The sequence below is a fragment of the Ciconia boyciana genome, chromosome 3 (assembly GCF_034638445.1).
Source record: "Ciconia boyciana chromosome 3, ASM3463844v1, whole genome shotgun sequence".
Classification (NCBI taxonomy): Eukaryota; Metazoa; Chordata; class Aves; order Ciconiiformes; family Ciconiidae; genus Ciconia; species Ciconia boyciana.
Genome location: NC_132936.1, coordinates 82,211,561 through 82,223,747, shown reverse-complemented (window position 1 = coordinate 82,223,747; position 12,187 = coordinate 82,211,561).

Genomic DNA, 12,187 nt, shown 5'->3' with positions numbered 1-12,187 from the left:
AAGTAATGCTTAAAAAAAGTAGTGCTTTAGTGAGTTCGTTTGTGTCATGACTAATTTCCTCAGTTTTTAACAAACCTGAGATGTGAACATCTCTTCCAAAGGCAGTGTGTCCTCTATACACTTACATAACCCATAAACACTTCAGAGAAGTGAGGACCGGTCCCTAAAGCCGCTGTGGCTTATCTCTGGGTGGCCTGCCTCAGACTGGTCCATCGGACACTCTCCGTTCACTGGAAATGAGGTCTGTCTTATGTTGCAGAGCTGAAGTTACCCTGCCAAAGCAGGTCACTGATAACAGATCCCTGGGGCAAGTATTTTTGTTGTTTGCTTTCTGCAGAGGGAGCCAAAACTAAGGGATGTGGGCAGCATTTACAGAAGCAGGAAGGATCCGTCCTTCACAATGAGCCAAGAGTGGACATGACTGAACTGAAGGATGAGCATGGGCCTTAATGAACTCAGGTATATGTGGGGGAGACGGCTGAGGAAGGGGATGGAGAGGCTCAGGGTTGAGTGACAAGTCTTCATGCAATTCATCCTTCTACACAGGAGAGATGGGATCTGAGCCATCGACAGGTGAAGTCAGAAAGCACTTTTGGAGCACTGGTCTCAAAGCACAAAGGAACAGTCACCTTGTAAAGTTAGCATGCAAAAACTGGCTGCCTCCTCAACCAAAGATATGCTACTGCATTTGCAGCTCCCAACATTGACTACAGCTGCATCTTGCAAGGGTCAAAATACATACAGAGATTTAGTCTCTCCTCTTCATTACTGGCAAAGCTGCTCACCTTTGCTCTCCTCAGTTTCAGAAAAACAGATCTGAGGTACTGCACTGCCTTGCGAAACTGAAAAGTTGTCACATCCCATCACAGAAACAGTGGTCTCTTAAAATGGATAGGTCACAGAATGAGGCTGAGGTTTCCAAGGCCAGGGCATGACTACTTAGGTTAAAGAAGCAGGCAGCTTTGCTGTTTGCTTATGCCAATAGCCACATATATCATAATCCATTAAGGAGGCTTTTCTGGACAGTCCTCGTTCATAGGATGCCATTCTGGAATTTACTGTTCCAGATGGTGAATATCAGGGAAAGCTTCCCCAGGGTTTCTTTTCTGTCATTGAGTATTTAGCTGGCATTAAAAAAAAAAAGAAGAAGAAGAAGAAATCTATTTGTGGCAGACACCCAGCAAGGCAAGTTTCATCCTAAACAGCTAAAGAGTTATATAATTACAGTCAACAGAAAGCTGTCTTATCTGGGAAGTGTCAGGCAGCCTTACTTACAGGCAGTGATAGGAAATCAGTCCCTGCCACAATATGCTCTTTCATGTTTCCTCTCCTTTTTATTGTTTCTTCTGTGTAACTTTGTGCCCTGATTTTACACGGGTTGTATTAGTCCAGTATCCGTCCTCTGTAAAATCAATGGGGATGCTGAATTAAAAAATATAGATTAAAAAGGAAAAGAAGGGGTTTGCGAACATAATATTAATGACTTGTCAAGGCAGCTAAGCTGGGCATATGAAGGCAGCCTTCTTTGGCTATCCAAAATAATTTCTACAGTAATTGGCTTCTTTCTCACATTTTTGAAGGATGGATCCCCAGTACAATACTATACAACCGACAATTTATGCTCCTCATCAGAGTAAGGAAACTGCAGGAAAAATAGTGCCTAAGCCACACTGGGAAAAAAATGGCTGTAACACAGCTACTAGAACTTTCTTAAGCCACTTCATTAAAAATAAAGAGGTGAGGATTCTGTAACAAAGTAAAGCCTAGGCTTCTCACAAACTGTGAAGTCATTGCAATAGTCAATGAATGGAGAAGTTAGTTCCCTAGATGATTGTAAAATAACTTCTACAAAACAATCTGTATCTATTGTGGAGGAGGTGTTTTTAGCAGCTATATTGTTCTAAAGGGACACCAAAGAGCCGCAGCTCTGCATTTTGGCATGCCGCCCTTTGGATTTGACCTGGAAGGTGATGCCCTCTGCCTTTGAGAAGGAGTGGGAAATGGTGGCAACCTCAACAGGGGTTCAGGTATTTCTTAAGCTCTTTTTCCTGGTGGCTTTGTGAGGGATTAACCGACTAGACAGGGCGGAGCGTGGCTGGTGTGAATGCCTGTGCAAGCGGGCTCTGTCCAGCCAGTTGCCGGTGTCATCTGCAAGCTCTGCACATCTTCACTGCCGAGTCCTGGGTATGGAGCATCTGTTCAAGGCAGAACCACCTGCACATGCAAAAGCGATGCTCCTACCCGCCTCCCATGCAAGGAAAGGAGCCTTGCAGGTACTAGGAAGCAGAGGAACTATAAGGCAAACAATCATACACCTTTCCCTCTCTGTGAAAAAGAATGAAGTCCAGACTATTTTCTAGTCTCGTGGTCAAGGATATCGCCTGTAAGGACTGATAGCTAATGCACAGAATCTGTATCATAGATAAGGAGACATGGATTTTCCATCAGCAACACAGTTCATCACATAAAAGAGAACAAAAAATAGAAGAAATAGTACTGGGTAGTAACTTCTTGTAGTAACACAATTATGGTAATGCACTAGAAGATACAGGTGTAAGAAAGTGCTGTATTAGCAAGGAATGGATGGATCCCCACAGCTGTGCTTTCAAAAACTCCCTATCCAGTTATTTTAGAGAAGCCTTTATAAGAACATAGAAACCTGTGCTGGGTGATGTACTGATCCTAGGGTAGTATGACAGCTTACAACAGCCACAGGACCAAAACCACCAAAACAACAGGGCAGTCACACTTCCGTTGTCTGTGATACTGTTCTTGTGCCAACTCTGCTGTGGGCCAGCTCTGCTGAACATCTATCTGCATTCGTGCCTCGCTGCACTGCTGAGAGCTGCAAGTCCTTAAGCCTTAGCTTAAGGAGAGGAGAGAGGGAAAGGCCAGAGGTGGGCCATGGCCTTTATCATCCACAGATGGACAGGGCTCTTCATGGAACTGCCTCATGTTGGGTATCAATGAGAGGTCTGTGTTTTTGAGGGATGTGGTGAAAGAAGAGATTCAGAAAGAAGAGAGCAACCCAATCAACCTTTCCAAAGCAAGCAACGCTTGCCTCATGTTCCCTCACATATGGTGGGACCTCCATGCCCTTTCACTCCTGCAGAAGTCATCGTGACTTGTGTTGACACTGTAGAGCGGTATCCTCCAACGCTCTGTTGCTGGCAGAGTTCTTTAGAGTGACTTGAGTTCCTCCAAGCTTGTTGACTGGCTTCCCCTGGCTTCCCCATTGTGCTCTACGCAGCTTAATCACATGCTGCCAGATACTAATGGGGACACTAATGAACTAATTAACATCTATTGGTAGCTGAGCTTCCTGGGAGTGCAATGGGGGCTGCTCTTCACATATGTCACTAGGACAGCCTCTGCTCCCAGCTTAATCAGAGACTTCCACCTGTTGTTTTTTTCTCTTTGGCAAACCTTGATGGAGTAGAAGGATCATGTGAACCCAAGTTGGGAAGAGATATACTGCATAGTCCTTCTCACATCACAGATCCCAAGAATGTGCATCCATCAATGGGACAGGCAGTGGTGGGGAAGAGAAGGAGAGGATCAGCCACCTGAGTACAGCCATGCATATCCCATAAATCATCCTAAGAAGCTGGGCTTGATCCCTCTGGTAGCAAGTTTTAGAGGAATGATATATTTCTCTTGCCTATTTGCCACAGCAAGAACGAGGAATTAAATGCCTGATACATGAGATACGATAGACAAATTAATTGAGTGTAAAAGGACATCTTCAAAAATTGATTTCAGGTTTTAGACAAGACATAGCTTGTCCAAGAAAGCCAAAAATGCAATGGATATTATCTTCAAGGCAATACTGATACTGCTCTAATAAGACATGTTTATGAGAGAGTCTGGGTGTTAAAATTAAAAGAGCTCTGGCTAATTCAGAAATGGGGAAACATGCACAGGGCCTACTAATGGACTGTATCCCTGCAAACTTAAAAAACAACATATGGGACAGAGCTGCCAAATTCCAATGTGTGATCTGTGCTTTGGAAGGAGACACCACATATGCCAATCTCCAGTTCTTGTTACGTTATTTTTGTCTATAGCTGAAATGGAGAGATTTCCCTTGGTTAAAATTGATTTTAAATCTGGCCCAGTATTCACAGGATCCATTGGGCTATCTGGGATATTCTTCTAGGAATGTTAAAGTGAAGAATTGGAATGGAAGAGTGGAGAGAAAACGGAGTGAAAACTGTTGGAAAACAGACAGGAGAGGGGGGAAAAAGAGACAATTAGGGAATCTCAGAATATGTATGTAGGCAAGACATACACAAAAGAGTCGGAAAAGGCAACATGATGAAAGAAGAGAACATCTCTATTCACCTCTCACTCTGCTTCCTGATAATGTCAGAGGGACAAGGCATTAGTCCTCGTAAAACTGTCTTATGGTTGTAGAATGGAAGCATGTTGATGTACTTTGGGCAATAGTCAAAGAATGACTATATGTGTTTTCCGTGGTTTGAACAACTGATGGTTTGATAAGAAATACTGGAGGTACCCATCCAGCTATGTATGAGCTTTCAGGACAAGGGAGACAGAAATAAAAGTGATAAGTTTTGGTGTAGTTGCCACTTCCTCTGAGTGTCATGCAGTTCTGATGCTAAGACAGGACTGCAATTTGTTACAAATGTGCTCCTGTCTCCTGTGTGGCAGTGTCCTATCAATCATCGCGGCAGTGTTAGGATCTCTGTGTGCTTGGACAACGCTGCCTTGTCACAGAGTTGCCATATGACTTTGAGGAAAGGACAGGCCCAAAGCAGGGACGTTTTTAAGGAGATTATACATAAACTTCAGGAATCGTTACCTTAAAATCAACCCTAGTTATCTGCAAGAAGGGGGCTGAATAAAATGAAAATAGTAAATAATATTTTAAACAGATTTCAATGTTACTAAATAAAATTTGAATTTTTTCCCTGTGATTGGATTTTTTTCTGAATTAGTTTGTTACTGGGATAAAATGGGAAAGCAGGGAACTGGTAAAGCTGCATGATACTAGGGATCAGTTCTTCACTCTACCAACTTATTCTATGCACAGCCATACGCAAATATCATTACAAGTTCTGTGCCTTGGTTTCCCTATGAGGTGAGGAATAGGTATTCTTACTAATAACATCATGATTACTTTACAGGATTGAGATGAGCCTTAAATAACATTAGGAGTTTTCAGATCCACTGATAGTAAATGCTAAAAAAATTTCAAGTGTTGTTATAACAGTAACTGGGTTTCCACAGAAGACAATAAACAAGCTGCGAGAAAACAGTAAATGATAATACTCTTGAATGATTGACCTGACTTTCCCAGATACAATTTCTTCCAAATAAGTTGGGACTGGGTTTTTTGTTTCTCTTGAGTTAGTATTGTTTCTCATCTTTTCTGCTGCAGGTGTTATATCCAGACTCTTTTAGCTGCATAGCCCAAAGGGTGAGGGGAGCGAGGGGAGCTGCACTGCTTCATCCCATGTCACACAAGCAAATGACATGCCAGCTGGTGCTATCTGGGTGGCTGATCTCCTGTCATCTGCAATGGTAAATCCGTGTTTTCTCTCTTTGCATTAAAGCTGTGGAGAGGCAGAAATAACTGAGGCAAAGTTCTTAAGGGCAGGATCGCGCAGCTTTTATTCCCTCGTTGCGTAACATGTTATATGAGTGCCTGAAACACCAAGTTAAGACTTATCTTGAATTTAATGATGCAATTGCCCCATTCCATAGCAAACTGCAGGAATCACTAATTACATCTCTTAGAGGCCAAGCTATCCAGCTTACATCAAAAGAGAGGCTGGAAAAAATAATTACTGTTAACAAGTGAACTGAAACTATTAGGCAGACTTCCCCAGTGTGCAGAAGCTGCAAGCCATAATCTGAATGAGATGGAGTATAACAAACAGCAAATGTTGTTAGAGCATGTGGAAATTCCTGTGTTCTATACTATTTAAATTTATTTTTTATTTTTAAAATAAATTTTTTAAAAAAAATAAAAGTTATTAATAAAAAAAAATCTGAGAGGTCAATGCAAAAAATACGAGCACAGATTTCTGCCCTAGGGTCACAAAGACAAATTGGGATGCTGATGAGACACTGCTCTCTGCAGAGCCTCTGAGCTGAGGGAACAAATTAAATTATTGCCATCAACCAGGCCAGTTGAAGACCACTTCAAAGTCCCCCTTCCCTTTTCCACTCTGTCTGCTTCCAGCTGGTCCTGTCAGCTCAGATGTTGTGAAGAAAATTCTCCTCCTTCTCTGGTGAGGAGTGAACGTGTGCTGTAAAGACTGGCTTGAAATAAAACTGGGCCACCCGCCAAACTTGGATTCAGGGCTCTAAGTTGTTCTAAAATAAGCACATTTACCTTCCCCCATGTGGTGAGAACCCATCCCATGGCTGTCTTCATCCTTTCCACCTCTCCCACGTTCTCTCTGCTCACCTCGAGTGCCTCACCCCATCCCATACCCTGCTTCCAAGCCTGACCAGTGCTTTTACAGGGAAGTGCTGGTCCTAACACTGGCTCAGGCTTTGCACAGGGTGCTGTAGAAGAGATCTGGGAGCTGCAAACCCACCACGTCCCACAAGAACGCATCTGTTGCTCCAGCATCACTACTATCTTGTGCCACAGTGCACATGAAGCTGTCTTTCCTTCAAAGGGAAAGAGGCCTTCAATTATCCTGAATTAAAGCCTGCACACCAGCAGTTGCTGCAGAGAGGTGGCTTGATAGGATGCAGGACTGGGCAGGGTGGCACACGGCAAGGTCCTTATAAGCACACAGTCATGGCAGTTATTGGAGTATTTATGCCTGAAGCTGGATCTAACTGTAAGCCTAAGTCTTGGTCTTTTGTTTCATTAATGGGGACATTGCAATCATTGTTTGGGATAAGAGATTTTTTTGACATCTCAGGTTGTTAATTTGTTTTGAGGTATCTGCGTCCTTTTGAGTATTAGCTAGGGGGAGATTTCAGTAGAGTATCTCTCACGGATTCAATAAATATCCTTGTTGTTTTTAGACACCATCAAAGACAGAAGGTGGGGCCAGCTGAGCTGTCAATCAGACTTTCTGTAGCAACTGCTATCATCTTAAAAAAAAAAAAGAACCCAAAAGCTGAATTGGAAACAATTTTAATTTACAGAGGGGACTAGAGAAAACATTTTAGGAGACAGATGTTGCAGAATGGGAGAGAGCTGGAACAGTAAAGCAGATCTGAAACCTCACCTCCCATACTTTATGAGACAATGATAGAAAATAGCAGTGAGTTATATTGGTAGCAAGGTGACCCAAAGTGCTTTCACGGTTGAACTCACAACTTGCACAAAATAGCCATGGTTTAGGGCCTGTGAGCCAGAAATAAATTTAAACCTTGTATTTTTTACACTGCCAGCAGTACTCCTGTCTTTCTTCTGTATTCTCCTGTCCTTGCTGAGTGTGACACTTAGAGCCTGTGATCTGTGGGACTGTTAGAGAAGAGAAGCAAGTGTGATGATAGCTTAGTCTATTTATATCTACTCAAAATGTACCTCAACCTTGAAAATTCTCCCAGGCTCTTTTCTCTCTTTTTCAAACAATGTCGTTGTTGTGGATGACAACACACCCAGTTGGGAATCACTTACTATAGCCATGTGAAATACAGCTTATGAAACTTCAGATGGATACAAAACCAATCAGGCAATGGAGATAGGTCTAGAGGTACCTGGTCAAGTGGAATCAAGCTGCGAACAGCAAGGGAAATAGTCATCACAGAGCACCAGATGACTCACCACTGCCAAGAATTTCGAAGGCAACAACTTAGAGGTGGATTTCAGAAAGACTTGAGTATTACAACCTCCTTGTTTTCCCTATGAGCCTCTCCCATGATTCAGACAGGAGCTATCCCTCCCCTTGAGTTCAATCCACTTTCTTCAGCATTCCCAGATGTCCTGTAACTCTTCCAGATTCATCTCCTGTGGTTTCTTTACTTCCAACGCTTCACACAGCACTCTTGGGCATCTTAGCAGCACTTGTATATAGGTTTACTGGGTAAGTTCAGACCGCTCTGGCTCCTTCATTATCCTTCTTCCTCTGTTTTTGCTCTCTTGCTCTCCTTAGCTGAGATGCAAATATGCTAAAATGCAAAGTAGGGCTCAGCATGCTCCAGGGCTTCCTCGGTGCCACCTTTTAAAGACAGTAACCCAGAGAGCACTCTCAAAAACACCTGTCAGCCCAACTCTGGGCTGCACCCCATATCTGGGAGGTGTGAAGCTATGATCTCAGGCTGAGAAGTGCTCCTAACTTCTCTAATTGTCCACCAAATGTCTATGCCCAGTCCCCTGTACATGCCCCCAGTACGTACTAACGTCATCTAACTACTGAAAAACAGCTGTTGTCCATTCTGCCGTTTGGCTATGGAGAAGAAAAGTGAAATAGGAACTCAAGGAAACAAGTGATGTATTTTGAGACTTACAATAAAAATTACCAGCAAGCAGCAAGTGTGGGAGCCCTGTGAGCAGCTGACATAAATGCCTCCCACACACTGGCAGCTCCCCCACAGTGGGGTGACTCAGGGGTAGCTGGCTCTGTTAGCTTAGTAGATAGGGCCACTGGTAATGTGTGTGCAGCCCAGCACCCTGCCCTCCACCTTTACAATTAACATGGGTGTGGGGAACCCCAGCAGAGTACACCGTATACCCAATGCCACTCATGCAAGATTTACAGAATAGGACTACACGTATTTGCTCAGAAAGTGGAGAATGGCCAGTAACTCTGATGAGTAAGGGAGGAATTGGAAAAGTTCTTCACAGCAAATGGTATCTAGCACTCCTGTTTCTAATCAGTGTCCATAGCATATCTTTCCCATATCTCACAGGAACCATATACTCAAAGACAGCAGAAAAGATGAAACCACGTTTTTTTCCTTTCAGAAACTGCGTCAGGCAGGGTATTGTCTTCTTGGCACAACGATTCTTTTTTTTAATAACAAACGCTGACCACTTCATCAAGGCAAGTCCTTTTAATCTGTATAAAGAAGTCATATCTTGCCTTCTTCATGTCTTCTCCATGAGAAATTTAAGCTTATTTGAGCTATTTGTGTTCTTTATTGCACAGCAATTATCCTGCTGTGAAGGGATGGACTTAATGACCAAAAAGGTAATATCTATTGCTGATTTCTTTGCCTATATCTCAGGAGGGTGCATGCTAAAAATTCTTTTTAATAAAAAGATCTTTCTTAACCTAGTGCGCATAATTACACCACTGGTAAAGCACAGATACATTCTACTTTTTTAATAAATGACTCATGATTTTGCCTGCCTTGCTTTTCAGATGCTGAATGTGATCCATCTTGTAGGGAGCTGATTCTTAAGAAGCCTCAAGCATGGCTTTCGAATATGTGGTCGAATATGTGGATTGAAAGTTTCATCTGCAATTACAATATCTTTCTATACTGTAGCTGAGGTCAGGGGGAACATTTTTAACAAAGGCACTTGGCTGCACAGGTGTCCTGACAAGAGCCATTCATTAAGTTTAGATGGCAGAGGACAAGCAGAAAATGGTGAAATAAATAGAAAATATGAGCTCGTGTCTGACCATTTATTGCCATGTGTAAATTAATTGATAGCCTAAGTGAGAATCTGACAAAGCTGGCCTAAGGACAGAATGAGGATTGCAAATCATAGCCTTGTTTCTTTCCTAGCTTTACAGCATTAGGCAACGACAGTGACTCACAGCCTGCATCGTACATGTAGTTCAGGTTACCATATGTCTCAGATAAGGTCTCTTTCCATTTAAAAATTTTGCCTGGGCAGAATGAGAGGATCTTTCACATTTGCCTATGATTTCTGGGCCACTGGCATTATTTCTCACTAGCTCCAACCAGGCTATGGTACATCTGGAAAGCTGGGGTATTTCCTCAGAACATCAATTGATCAGATATACAGTGCTTGACCTGCAAGACCGACACATGAGCATGTGGATGGTTTAGCGCATGTGCACATAAATCCTGCCCTTCTCAGGAGCATCAGCTGATTAGCACATGTGTACACGCTCAGTAGAGTGCGAGATATCCTAGAAGCATTGAATATTCTATACGGCTCATTGCAATTAGATGAGTCTCACAACTTATGGAGCATCACATGCATTAATTTAACAAATCCAATACCCAGCCAGTAAAATTTTCTGAGCAGATTAAAACGGTTGGTTCCCAGTAACTAATCATGCCAACGCTCACCTCCTGGCACGTTAACTGGAAACCGCAGCGTGACAAATACAAAAAAGGAATGACACATACAGTATTTCTATGAGGAGTTCTTGAAACTGTCAAGATGTGCAATTTTTTTCACAAATATTTGAATAAAGAGTAGAGAGATCTTTCCCCTGCCAGTGAGTCAAGTTCAAGTCCTTTATCTACAAGTGTATTTTTGGTGATTTCAGGGCAAAGATAACATTTCCTTATATAGCTGCATGAGAAAGATGCTTTAAATGACTTCTGAAGACTGTGAATTTCTATCTTCTGAGAGTGCATATGAATCTGTGATCTGCACAGCACTTGAATTAAGGGCTGCCTGAACCTGGTCGAGACCTCGCAGACATTACCAACAGAGAGTGCTGATCAGGTACCATATAAATTGATGGAAAAAACAGACTATTCTCTTTTAAAATCACCCTGTGGCAGCGCAGGAGAGCGAGCTTTGCATGGAGAGATGCCATGCCAAGTTAATGACATGTGTCTGCTCAGACACCTGCTGTCCTAAACAACTTGACATGCTGTAATCATTGAGCAGTCCTGGGATGGAGCAGGGGAGGAGAAGGCTGATGGCTGGCTGGGGAGGCAAACGGCACCCATGGGACAGCTGCGGGTCAGGGGACAAGTCCTGCCGGGGGAGGCCAGGTAGTGATTGAGTGTCTCGCTGTCCCTCTTCCCCATGAGCTCTGCCAGCGGCAGACAGCTTTAAATCACCTCTCAACTGGTATGTAGCCCTCCCCTGCTGATCCTATTTACTTTCTGGGCTGGCTCCCAGCACCTAGCAGCCGTGAGAGGTTGCCAGCATTTCGTGATGCTACTCCCACTCCCCCGGGAGGAGCTGGGAGCTGGAGGAAGGTGGGGTGAGGAGCAGAGCTCGGCCTCTTTGGCATACAGCAATAAAATTGGGAAGTTGACAGGGATGGGAAGGATCTCGCCAAGAGGGGAGTAAGAAAGATTTTTCATTTCTCATTCCCACTTTGTTTCTGATCACTTGCTCTGCTACAGGCTGAAGTGCCAGTGTGTACTTCAGCACAGAAAATGGGAGACTGAGACAGAGCCTGATCTCACTCGTTGCTAAGAGAGTAACCTAATTTGCAGCAGATGGTGTTTATTGTTACTTCCCATCTGCATGAGGATTAAGAATTCTTCTCAGAAGAAAACGATGCAGCCTGACAGCGTCCTAGTAGGAAGGGGCAAAATTAATTCCCATCAAATATAGCTTTTCTCATAAAAGACAGGCTTTTCTGAACCTTTGGGTAAGCTTAACTTAAATAGAGTTTAGGATTTTTTTAAAAATAGTATCACTCTAAGATTCTAGCCATGCAGGGTCATTTTTTAAAATGTGGAGGAATGGAGTCAAGTAAAGGTTAAGCACATTGCCTTTGATCAAAAAGGAACTTAATGTCAGAGCTGAGATTAAAGTTTCAGCTCTCCAAGGTCTTAGACCAGGATGCAGTCCCACAAAGGAAATGATAGCACATCTTGTAAGCATCTGTCCTTGGCCCAAGCACTGATAAAAGAGAGCTATGGGTATGCTGTCTCTGAATGATCAGTCCCTTAAAACCACAGATGTGTCTCTTACATTCAGCTCCCAATACATTCAGCTCAGGCAACCAATGTTGCCTCATGGCTCAGCATGTCTTTGTGTTCATATTAAGAAAGTAAATTTTTGTTTTATTGGTATAATCCATCCGAAGTCATAAGAGTTATACGAAGGTGATTAGTACATTGAGCCTCACTATAGTCTGCCAGGGTGTTTTTGTATCCCATACCATAAAATTCACACCTTGCATATACCACTGCCACTATCACTTTCAGTCATGCCTGGGCTTTAATGAGCACACAAACATTAACATGACTACAACTTAGAAACAGGGATGAAACTTTAAAATAGAAATGGAAGGAACCGACAGTGGACAAAGCAAAAAATAATAGTATTCAAAACAGAGATAGCAAAAGAACAAAG